The 11,855-nt window shown below is 32.7% G+C and overlaps 1 pseudogene; it reads left to right on the plus strand.

The window, feature by feature from the left end:
• The window catches only part of LOC128173633 (uncharacterized), a 33,467-nt pseudogene extending 23,842 nt beyond the window's left edge, over positions 1-9,625 (plus strand).
• The last annotated feature ends 2,230 nt before the right edge of the window (positions 9,626-11,855 follow it).

Below are 11,855 nucleotides of genomic sequence, written 5' to 3' on the forward strand. Positions count from 1 at the left end.
CCACTTGCAGTGTCTATTCCACATGGAAGACCACATAAACTTGGTCTGCGTTTCAAGTTATCCAACAAAAGTTGTTCACTTAGGTTGGGAGTGGAGGGCTTCTTCCCACCGCCAGTCCTTGGATGCAAGATGGTGCTTCTTTTTTTCTTTTGCTGCAATTAAGTTCATCAAAATTGATGCAATTTAACCATTTAAAATAATATAAAATGAACCTACCTAAGTTATGTTTGGATTATTGGATATAATATAACCATTATTTTGTGTAAGCAATATACTGTATAAATAATGTAAATAAAACTTTCAATTAAATTTAGCAAGATATACTAGTATTTTACCTTTCTGCTTGATGTTCTGATACTTTCTTTTATTTCTTGAACATTTTTTTGAGAGTTGACATTTCCGCCAAGAAAAAAGAACAATTCATTTATCTAACAATTATACACCATATTTAACTGCAATTTTATGAAGAAAATATGTTAATGCAAATCAAATCAATCTATTTCCCCAAATTAGTGGCCCTAATTTATTAATTCTCTATTCCCATTTGTTTTAATAAATTAATTTACAGTCTTAAAAATGTATGTATGTATACAAAATGTACATGTCATATTACAAACACATCTTACATGATTTATCACAATGATGAGAAACTGTAATATTTGAAATACAAATTATGGCAAAGAATGTTGTAAACTTTATCAATCTTAATTTTAAAATCCATGAAAAAAATACCGTTTTGGGTTGCAAATCTTCTAATTGAAGTATTACAGCTATATACTTATGCAAATATTAATTTATATATGAATTGCATGAAAATTGACGAGTTATAAAATTATATGAGTTTGGTCATGTAAAAAGCGATATACATGTACATGTATTTTTATTTATAGTCTAGGTTTTTCCCTTTCTGGACTTGCTATTGAAGTTATTTCCCTTTGTAAAAGTGAAAGTGTGTAAACACGTCTGTATAACTGTCATGTTATCCAGTAAGAAACTATACTAATATTTGTTTGAAGCATCTTATAAATATGATTTTATAACTTTATAACTTATCTAACATAGTTCGATAAACATGATGAGAAGGAAAACAAACTTACGCATTCAATAAATCCATAACCTCCTTCCAGGCGTTTGTCTTATCGGTCGTGTTTCTCCCTGGGCCGTCCAGCTTCCCGAACAACAACTGTTCCCGCTTGGACACCTCCTTCACTTAAACTACCACCTCTTTTGGGTCCCAGTTCATCTTCCTCTGTCGTTTTGCTTTATCGTTATCGCTAATGCTATCCATGATTATGATAATGTTTACGATGCAGACGATAGGAATCTTCAAACGAAGAAGAGTTCTACTTTTAACGATTCGGTCGAAAAATCGCGTGAGTTACTATGACGTCTAAGCTAAGACAAATCTTAGCTAAGTTTTTTCTTAGATCATTTTGTGATCCACTTAATTAAGCAATCTTAACTAAGTCTAAATCTGAAATTTAAGACAAAATTCGAACTCAAATTTAAGACAGTTTCATGATCCCGGTGCCTGAGTTTGCAAGCCGTCTTGTTACAGCATTTGAAATTTCTTTTCCAAAACAAATGATGCATAGCTGGCTTCCAATTTTGCCAAATGAAAGGGAAATATGTGAACATTTCTGCAATGACTGTGCAGTTTTACTTAAAACAACTGGTATAAACTCTTCACGTCTTTTAAGCCATTATGAGCATCATAGTCCTTTCCAAGAAATGCTTTAACTGGACTGTCTGTAGTTTGGAATTTCACTTTAGGGGAGGACTTTCCGCGCTAGTTTTAAAGTATATATGCACCCACTGATTAATTGTAGAAATGCAGCCAAAAGTCACAACTCATAGAAATAGTCATGGTCGTTCTCTATCATATGTTTTAATCTAGATGACCGCCATGACTTAGTACGACATACAAACTTTTAAATGTATTCGTGGTATTTGTTTCGACTCTGAATTGTCTGCCCCGTTCGCCATTTTGTTTCGATAGACAATAATGTGTAAACTGAGATCAATTATCTGACGGCGTTCAAAAATCCGGAAAATTTTAAAACATTTTGAATAGTTCCTGTTTTTGTGACTCAGAGATAGTATTTATTTTGAGTATATATTTTGTGTTATTTTACATACATATACTTGTACTCAAGTTATTTTAGAAGCAGTGTATATCTGTAATGCAGGTCATTTGTTGTTAATATTTGCATAATACTGCATATTATCTTTTTCATTCAGTTTGTAAGTTGCAATGAGTAGTTTGTTGTCCTTGACACAGAATAATGTGTTACATTAAAAGTTTAAAGATTAATAATTTAAACTTAACTATAACAGTAATCAGCAATTCATGATATTTCACTGTTCGATTAATAAAAAAAGTTGTTATTTGAAATAGTTCAAATCTATATAAAAGGTATGGCCAAAAACCTAAGTTTTTAGTGCATAAATTCCCGGAAAAAATAATGTGAAAGAGCGAAAATAAGATGGGGCGAAAATAACTCTGTATACAGTAATACCAAAACATCAATAACATGGGCATAAAATGCTTACAGTCCTTTGGTCAATGGATGGATTGCTGACTATAGAGGGTAGTGGATTTGCCGTCTACAAAGTAATATATTTACATCAATATTTATAAAGACATTAACTTAAATTAGTATTTTCAAGGAATTAACTTTTTATGGCACGGGAATTTGATATATTTAAGGAGGAAGTGCTCACAGATTTCGTCTATGTGTAGGAAATCTATCCTGAATTATAACAATCATGTAAAACTTTACATCTAGATCTCGGTCCTTAACATATATAATTTAATATCTCTACAGAGAAAGGATGACATAACTGCTCTCTAGGGCCCCTTTTTCTACGACACATTACATTTAATCTACAACGATTTTGATAGTTTTCAAATATGAGTGAATAAATAAGACACCTATTGAATAGTTTCAATAGTTCCGACACATTTTAATTGTGAGGGTAGCTGCAATACCTATGATGTTTTATACCCTATGACAGCCTGGCTTGTGACAATATGTTCTTTTATGGAAAGAAAATATGCAAGAAGTAGTACAATAGAGGGATAATTTCAACCACTATTTGTCATAATCATGATATATTTGTGTGTGTGTTTGTGTGTGTGTTTCCTAAGGATCCTTGATTTGTGTATAAACAAATTAAACAGTTATGAATCTGATGCATGTATTATCAATTATATATATTTACCACTTGCAGTGTCTATTCCACATGGAAGACCACATAAACTTGGTCTGCGTTTCAAGTTATCCAACAAAAGTTGTTCACTTAGGTTGGGAGTGGAGGGCTTCTTCCCACCGCCAGTCCTTGGATGCAAGATGGTGCTTCTTTTTTTCTTTTGCTGCAATTAAGTTCATCAAAATTGATGCAATTTAACCATTTAAAATAATATAAAATGAACCTACCTAAGTTATGTTTGGATTATTGGATATAATATAACCATTATTTTGTGTAAGCAATATACTGTATAAATAATGTAAATAAAACTTTCAATTAAATTTAGCAAGATATACTAGTATTTTACCTTTCTGCTTGATGTTCTGATACTTTCTTTTATTTCTTGAACATTTTTTTGAGAGTTGACATTTCCGCCAAGAAAAAAGAACAATTCATTTATCTAACAATTATACACCATATTTAACTGCAATTTTATGAAGAAAATATGTTAATGCAAATCAAATCAATCTATTTCCCCAAATTAGTGGCCCTAATTTATTAATTCTCTATTCCCATTTGTTTTAATAAATTAATTTACAGTCTTAAAAATGTATGTATGTATACAAAATGTACATGTCATATTACAAACACATCTTACATGATTTATCACAATGATGAGAAACTGTAATATTTGAAATACAAATTATGGCAAAGAATGTTGTAAACTTTATCAATCTTAATTTTAAAATCCATGAAAAAAATACCGTTTTGGGTTGCAAATCTTCTAATTGAAGTATTACAGCTATATACTTATGCAAATATTAATTTATATATGAATTGCATGAAAATTGACGAGTTATAAAATTATATGAGTTTGGTCATGTAAAAAGCGATAAACATGTACATGTATTTTTATTTATAGTCTAGGTTTTTCCCTTTCTGGACTTGCTATTGAAGTTATTTCCCTTTGTAAAAGTGAAAGTGTGTAAACACGTCTGTATAACTGTCATGTTATCCAGTAAGAAACTATACTAATATTTGTTTGAAGCATCTTATAAATATGATTTTATAACTTTATAACTTATCTAACATAGTTCGATAAACATGATGAGAAGGAAAACAAACTTACGCATTCAATAAATCCATAACCTCCTTCCAGGCGTTTGTCTTATCGGTCGTGTTTCTCCCTGGGCCGTCCAGCTTCCCGAACAACAACTGTTCCCGCTTGGACACCTCCTTCACTTAAACTACCACCTCTTTTGGGTCCCAGTTCATCTTCCTCTGTCGTTTTGCTTTATCGTTATCGCTAATGCTATCCATGATTATGATAATGTTTACGATGCAGACGATAGGAATCTTCAAACGAAGAAGAGTTCTACTTTTAACGATTCGGTCGAAAAATCGCGTGAGTTACTATGACGTCTAAGCTAAGACAAATCTTAGCTAAGTTTTTTCTTAGATCATTTTGTGATCCACTTAATTAAGCAATCTTAACTAAGTCTAAATCTGAAATTTAAGACAAAATTCGAACTCAAATTTAAGACAGTTTCATGATCCCGGTGCCTGAGTTTGCAAGCCGTCTTGTTACAGCATTTGAAATTTCTTTTCCAAAACAAATGATGCATAGCTGGCTTCCAATTTTGCCAAATGAAAGGGAAATATGTGAACATTTCTGCAATGACTGTGCAGTTTTACTTAAAACAACTGGTATAAACTCTTCACGTCTTTTAAGCCATTATGAGCATCATAGTCCTTTCCAAGAAATGCTTTAACTGGACTGTCTGTAGTTTGGAATTTCACTTTAGGGGAAGACTTTCCGCGCTAGTTTTAAAGTGTATATGCACCCACTGATTAATTGTAGAAATGCAGCCAAAAGTCACAACTCATAGAAATAGTCATGGTCGTTCTCTATCATATGTTTTAATCTAGATGACCGCCATGACTTAGTACGACATACAAACTTTTAAATGTATTCGTGGTATTTGTTTCGACTCTGAATTGTCTGCCCCGTTCGCCATTTTGTTTCGATAGACAATAATGTGTAAACTGAGATCAATTATCTGACGGCGTTCAAAAATCCGGAAAATTTTAAAACATTTTGAATAGTTCCTGTTTTTGTGACTCAGAGATAGTATTTATTTTGAGTATATATTTTGTGTTATTTTACATACATATACTTGTACTCAAGTTATTTTAGAAGCAGTGTATATCTGTAATGCAGGTCATTTGTTGTTAATATTTGCATAATACTGCATATTATCTTTTTCATTCAGTTTGTAAGTTGCAATGAGTAGTTTGTTGTCCTTGACACAGAATAATGTGTTACATTAAAAGTTTAAAAATTAATAATTTAAACTTAACTATAACAGTAATCAGCAATTCATGATATTTCACTGTTCGATTAATAAAAAAAGTTGTTATTTGAAATAGATATTTGTGCGTTTATGACCTATAATTACGTATCAAAATTTAAAAATTGAAATTAGTTTAATTAATTAATTTTGTTAAGTGCGATGAAATATCTCATACATTCTTTTAACTTAAAAATGGTATTCTTACATAAATCTTATATAGACTAATTTTCACTCCCAAGGTTTACTCGCACATCTTATGTAACATATAGAATGCCATTTTACATCAAAGAATTGTTGACAGGCTGTTAGGTAGTAATGTCAACATTTCGTTTTTTGGTTTTTTTGGAAATAAATTATTTGGCGCATTGGCTTGACACTTCGAAATTCACTTAGATAAACTTATTTATTTTGTTTCGGCTTCAAGTTAATCCTGTCTTTGTTACTGGTCTTCTTTGCGGAAAAGCGAGTAATTGTTGTAACACCTTTTTGGCTTAGCTAACAGTGTCAAGCATCAAAGAAATTTTGCCGAAATTGGGCGTTAACCTTTTTAAAATGAGTTACCTGATTGGTCAATTTCAAGTCCGTAGAGTGACCGCGTTGGTAAGTGATTTTTACGAAATCACTTTCCAACTTGCGGCTCATAGAAATAAATATCTTTTAATTAATTTCTACGGATTTTGATTTTTATTCCTCAGGAAAGCTTAAAATTATTTCTATGTACTTTTAATAATGTTTATTATTTAGCAAATCTTATTTTAAGATTATTTTGAAAAGGTTTTTTATTATTATTATTTACTTGTAAAGGAATTTGATTAATAAATCATTACAATTCTTAAATTATCAAATCTAACTAGTATAAAGATTCTGTTCAACTTATATTAATTTTGTTATTGAACTAAATAACGTAAGTTATCTTTAATATATTAATTAGTTTCACAAATTTTTTATATTTCAACTTTAAATTTTAACGCGCTAAATTAAAAGAACTCTTCTGTGCTAAGAGATAAACAAGTTAACGTATACAAAACGAAAATTGTATCCGCTAAATTCTAAAACATGTCAAAATCTTAAGTAATCATTTTATTATTTCGATAATTCATATTCGATCCATCATGTTATTACAAAGGAAACATTTTATAGGTAAGCCGTGTGCTTGATCTTGTTTTGATTTCTTTATATGTCTATATATTGTTTATCTGTTAATTGTGTTTCCTAACTTTTGTTATCTCTTTGATTTTATAACATGCTTTTATTATTTGTGTATTTTATTCATTTTCTTTATAACACCTTCCATCTTGCGGCAATCAAATAAAGACAGTTTTAAATTTAATTTACGGATTTTATTTTGATTCAATCAGGTGCTGTGGAAGCAAGTTCATTGCAATTAGACACAGGTAAATCCTTGAGCTAATTTCTCCAATCAATTAGTCACGACGGTGAAAACCAGAGTGTGACAAGTGGTGGACAGAATCAATTCAATCCTACGTACCTCTCGCTAGCCAGAATTGTGTATTGTGATGCCAGAGGACAGTGCCAACAAATATTTAACATACCATTACATTTAAGAGACCGCCAAATGCATTGTGGTGACTCAGCTTCTCAGACCGCTACCAAAACAATAACAACAACTCCAACGCAAACAGCTACAACAACAACAACAGCAAGATCACCAACAACAGCAGTGAATACATCAAGTGTGAATTCCAAATCAACAACAAGAACAACAAGTTCAATAACAACAACAGCCAATACATTAAGTGTGAATTCCTCATCAACAACAACAACAGCAGTGAATACATCACGTGTGAATTCCTCAACAACACTAACAACAACAACAACAACAGCAAGTTTATCAACAACAATAGCCAATATACCAACAACAACAACAAGTGACAGCTCTCCAACAACCATTATGCAGAGAGATAATGGTGTTCAACTAACTAAATTCACAGGAAAAAGTGGAAAGGTTAGTGCCACACAATGGTGGACCCTCTTCATTCAGTGATGTTCCCTTCACTCATTCAGAGAGCAACAAATCCTGGGTCGCATCGTCTTCCATTTAGCCGACATGGCGCAGCAGTGGTATTTATCACTTCCTGAAACATCTCGGAGTACTCTCCAAAGTTTAAAATCAGCTTTCTTTTCCCGATTTGGAAAACAATCTTCCTTCAACCTTGATGTCCTAGATAATAAGCAACAAATTGACGAAACTGGCGAAGAGTACATCACAAGAATTCAAAAAGGTGTTAGATAAAGATCCCCAAACATTTGAGGACCTTTTTAAATTTGCAAAAAGGGCAGAATCAACAGTGAAAATTCGTAAAAATGACAGCCTGATTGCATCCATTGAAGGCATGGAAGATCGCCTGATTACGAAACTTTCAAAACAACTAGAATCGACCGTTATGGTTTAGACCGCCAAAACCAATATTCTCCTGCAGAAATGCATGACCCCACAATTGCTTCAATCAGAGCAAATCAGTCAGATAGTACTGACAATCAAAACAACTCTTCTCTATCTACTTCTGAACCTGATTCTACTGAACCTGTTTCTGTTGAGTCTACTCTTGTTGAATCAAATCCAGAACCCATTCAGGTTACACTTTTCCATCACAAGGATGATCCAAATGAAGGTATCTTTGCTCTAGAACCAGAAATAAAAATCAGTTTTCAAAATCCTGATCTTTCTAATCTATCCAATCTTTCAAAATCAGACTTTAAAGATATCTTTGCTTATCTAGACAATGGAACTATACATGTACCAGATGATGAAAAATCACAAACCAAGGTCATTCAAACTTCTAAATACTTTGATCTTTGTAACGGTGTACTTTATCATTGGTTTCAAAGAAGAGTGAAGTCAAATCTACCAATAGATGACAAATAGATCCAACAAATAGCCTTGCCTAGAGTCCTTAGATTTGATGCACTCAATGCATATCATGATAGCAGTGCTGGAGGTCCTCATCTAGGAATTGAGAAAGTCATGGCCGCCATGAAAACGAAATATCATTGGCCTCGGTTGCACCAGGAAATATATGATTACATTCACTCCTGTGATACCTGTCAACGCATCAAACGAGATACCCATGCAAGAAGTCCTCCCCTTACTTCATTACCAATAGTTGGACTCTTTGAGAGATGCCACATGGATTTCCTTAAACTTCACAACACTTCAAAAGGTTATCAATATGTCCTATTCATTGTAGATTCTTTTACCAAATGGGTTATAGAGTTTCCTATGAAAACACAAGAGAGCACCGAAGTTGCTGACTGTCTTTTTCAAAATGTTTTCACACGCTATGGCTGTCCTAAATATCTTGTTTCTGACAGAGGAAAATCTTTTATGAATTCTCTTGTCTCATGTCTTTGTGATATATTTGAGATCAAACACTATCTCACCTCAAGCTATCATCCTCAGACAAACAGTCAAGTTGAAAGAACAAACAGTACTATTAATCAATGTCTAAGAGCTTACACAGACAAACATCAAGAGAATTGCAAAAGTATATGATTGCTACAAAAAAACCCCAAAATTATTTTCTATGTTAACTGTATATATACTATGTTATTAATAAGGTAATTTGTACCTACATGTGTATTAATGTTTTAGAAACTGAAGAGTAGGTTGATTCAGCTAGAGCGAGATGAATTTTTTCACGCGGGTGGAGAAGAAATCTGTTAAACGCACGTTCTCCGTAGACACCATGTCCCCGGAAGTGAGTGGTGACGAGGATGCCACAAGGCGTGTAGCAATCCCCTTCATCGGGAAGTCTTCCAAAATGACAGACATCAAACGAGTTCTGGACGCAGATTAAAGTGAATCCCTTGTTGCACAATCTCGTCGACAGAAATTCAAAGTGTTTCGATCCACAGCAGACGCCGTGAGAACAGCGCCTCCGAAGGACATCCCGAACTGGGCCATCTCGCCCACATACGTCCAGGAGTGATGCAACTCAAGTGAATTATTCATTTATTAACATGTTTGAATAGTTTCTGTTTTTGTGACTAAGAGATAGTATTTATTTTGAGGATACATTTTGTGTTACTTTTCCTGAGTTATATTTTGAGATGTTTATATGGATATACTTGTACCTAAGTTATTTGAAGAAGCAGTTTTTATCTTTATTGAAGGTCCTTTTTTGTTAATATTTGTCTAAATACTGCATATAAGCTTTGTCATTCAGTTTGTATGTTGCAATGAATTGTTCGTTGTCCTTGCCCCAGAATAATTTATCTTGTATTATATTTATTAAAAATCCCTAGCCTCTTTATTAAATTAAAAAGAATGATAGGGATATACATTATAAGAATTGGACACATATTGAAAATTAATATTATTGATCAATTTCAAATGTATTGGCAATGCATGTGTTTCAGTTGCGGAAACCACTTGTAATAAATAAATTGAAACCATGCAGAAACTTCAAGTTTCAGTAAGTTTTCATTTGCGGAAACCATTGGTAGACAATAGATATCCAGATGGTATATGTAGATTGAAATCATTCAGAAACTTGGATTCGTGGACAGTCTAAGCTTCAGCACTGTAAAAACGTATTGAAACTTGAAGTTTCCGTGCTGAAACATAAAATAATATTACGTTTGTGCAGTGCGGAAACCAGATTGTTCATCTAGTGAGGTTAAAATAAAAACAAATTGCCCTAATGAATGCATCACGATACTTTTAATGGTCTGATCCCAAAAAACTTATAAAAGAAAGAAAATCACTAGCTACCTGTAAAGATAATTCCGCGGTTCTTTTTAATTTTTATTTCCCCTTAAAATATAATCCAACCATTTTTGTCCCCCGCCGCAACGGGGAGCGGGGATATAGAAATGCCGGGCGTCCGTCCGTTGGTCCGTGTTTCCGTCCGTCACACTTTTTTGTAAGCGCTCTCATGCCTACAAATTTTGACGGATTTTCATTAAATTTATACCAAATGTGTATACCACTATTACCTTGGTCAAGTTAGAAAATCAGCATTGGTGGATACTTTTTGTTGGAGTTATGGGACTTTGACCACAATAATGACTCCGTTTTATCCAAAAATTGACCTTGTAAGCACTTTCATGCCTACACATTTTGACGGATTTTCAATAAATTTATACCAAATGTTAATACCACTAATACTTTGGTCAAGTTCGAAAATCAGCATTGGTCGATACTTTTTGTTGGAGTTATGGGACTTTGACCACAATAATGACCCTGTTTTATCCAAAAATTTACATGAAATTTATACCAAATGTGTATACCACTAATACCTTGGTCAAGTTCCTAAATCAGCCTTGGTTGGTACTAGTATACTGCTTGACCGGCGGGGGATCTAGGAATTGTATTCTTGTAAAAATAAAATATTATTTTATTGTACATGCTCTTTTAAAGTGATTTAACTTACTGTTCAAATGAAACACCCTCAATAAATCCAGAAAACTCTTTTTCTACATCAGTTATCTAAAATTTAATAGAAAATAAAAATTAAAAAATTTATTTTAATGCATAAAACAATGTTAATCTGTAGTCTGCAAATGACATAAAGTAATTTTAATAATGATAAGATAAAAATAAGAAATTTATCTGGATCTTTGTGCCTCAGGCTGAGTTCAATGACCTTTTATTTTGAGATAGATAAACGTGAACACAGGAAACGTCAATGCATGTTCCCTCGTGGATAACTGTCTCTGCTAGTCCACCCAACTCTTTAACATCAATTGAAGCCTATTCATCACTTAATGTAACAGCTTTCCTCTTAGATTTCTTTCCTTCCATCAAGCTCGGCACCTTGTAGGAAAAAAGTAAATTGAACATGCAATAATCTCTATAACTAGATCAAAATGAAAATAAAATTGCAAATCTACAATCTTTTGTCTACTATCCCTGAAAGTTTGAACTCAATATCTTTTATAGTTTAGGAGAAGTTAGAGGAACAAGCCACCCCTCTAAAAATCGCTAAAACGTCAATTTCTCAAAAACGGAAGTGACGTCATCAATATAATAAAAAACATATAAGGTTCCCATCACTATCTATTATATCTGAAAGTTTCATGAAAATCGGTCGAGTCGTTTTTGAGAAATCGCGTGCACAAAATTTGTAAGAAAATAATAATAGGGAAAAAGAAACCGAACGAAAACAATAAGGTCTTCCGCTGGAAACAGAAGACCTTAATTATTTATAATTACTTATAATGATCCTAAATCACAATCAAATTGATAAATCATATTTTCCATAATATGTCAGAAAAAGTGTTCAGAGTTTAATTATTGCCAAAATAATTGCATTGTATTAATTACAATAAAGATACAACTGGAGG

This window comes from Crassostrea angulata, chromosome 2 (assembly GCF_025612915.1).
Source record: "Crassostrea angulata isolate pt1a10 chromosome 2, ASM2561291v2, whole genome shotgun sequence".
Lineage (NCBI taxonomy): Eukaryota > Metazoa > Mollusca > Bivalvia > Ostreida > Ostreidae > Magallana > Magallana angulata.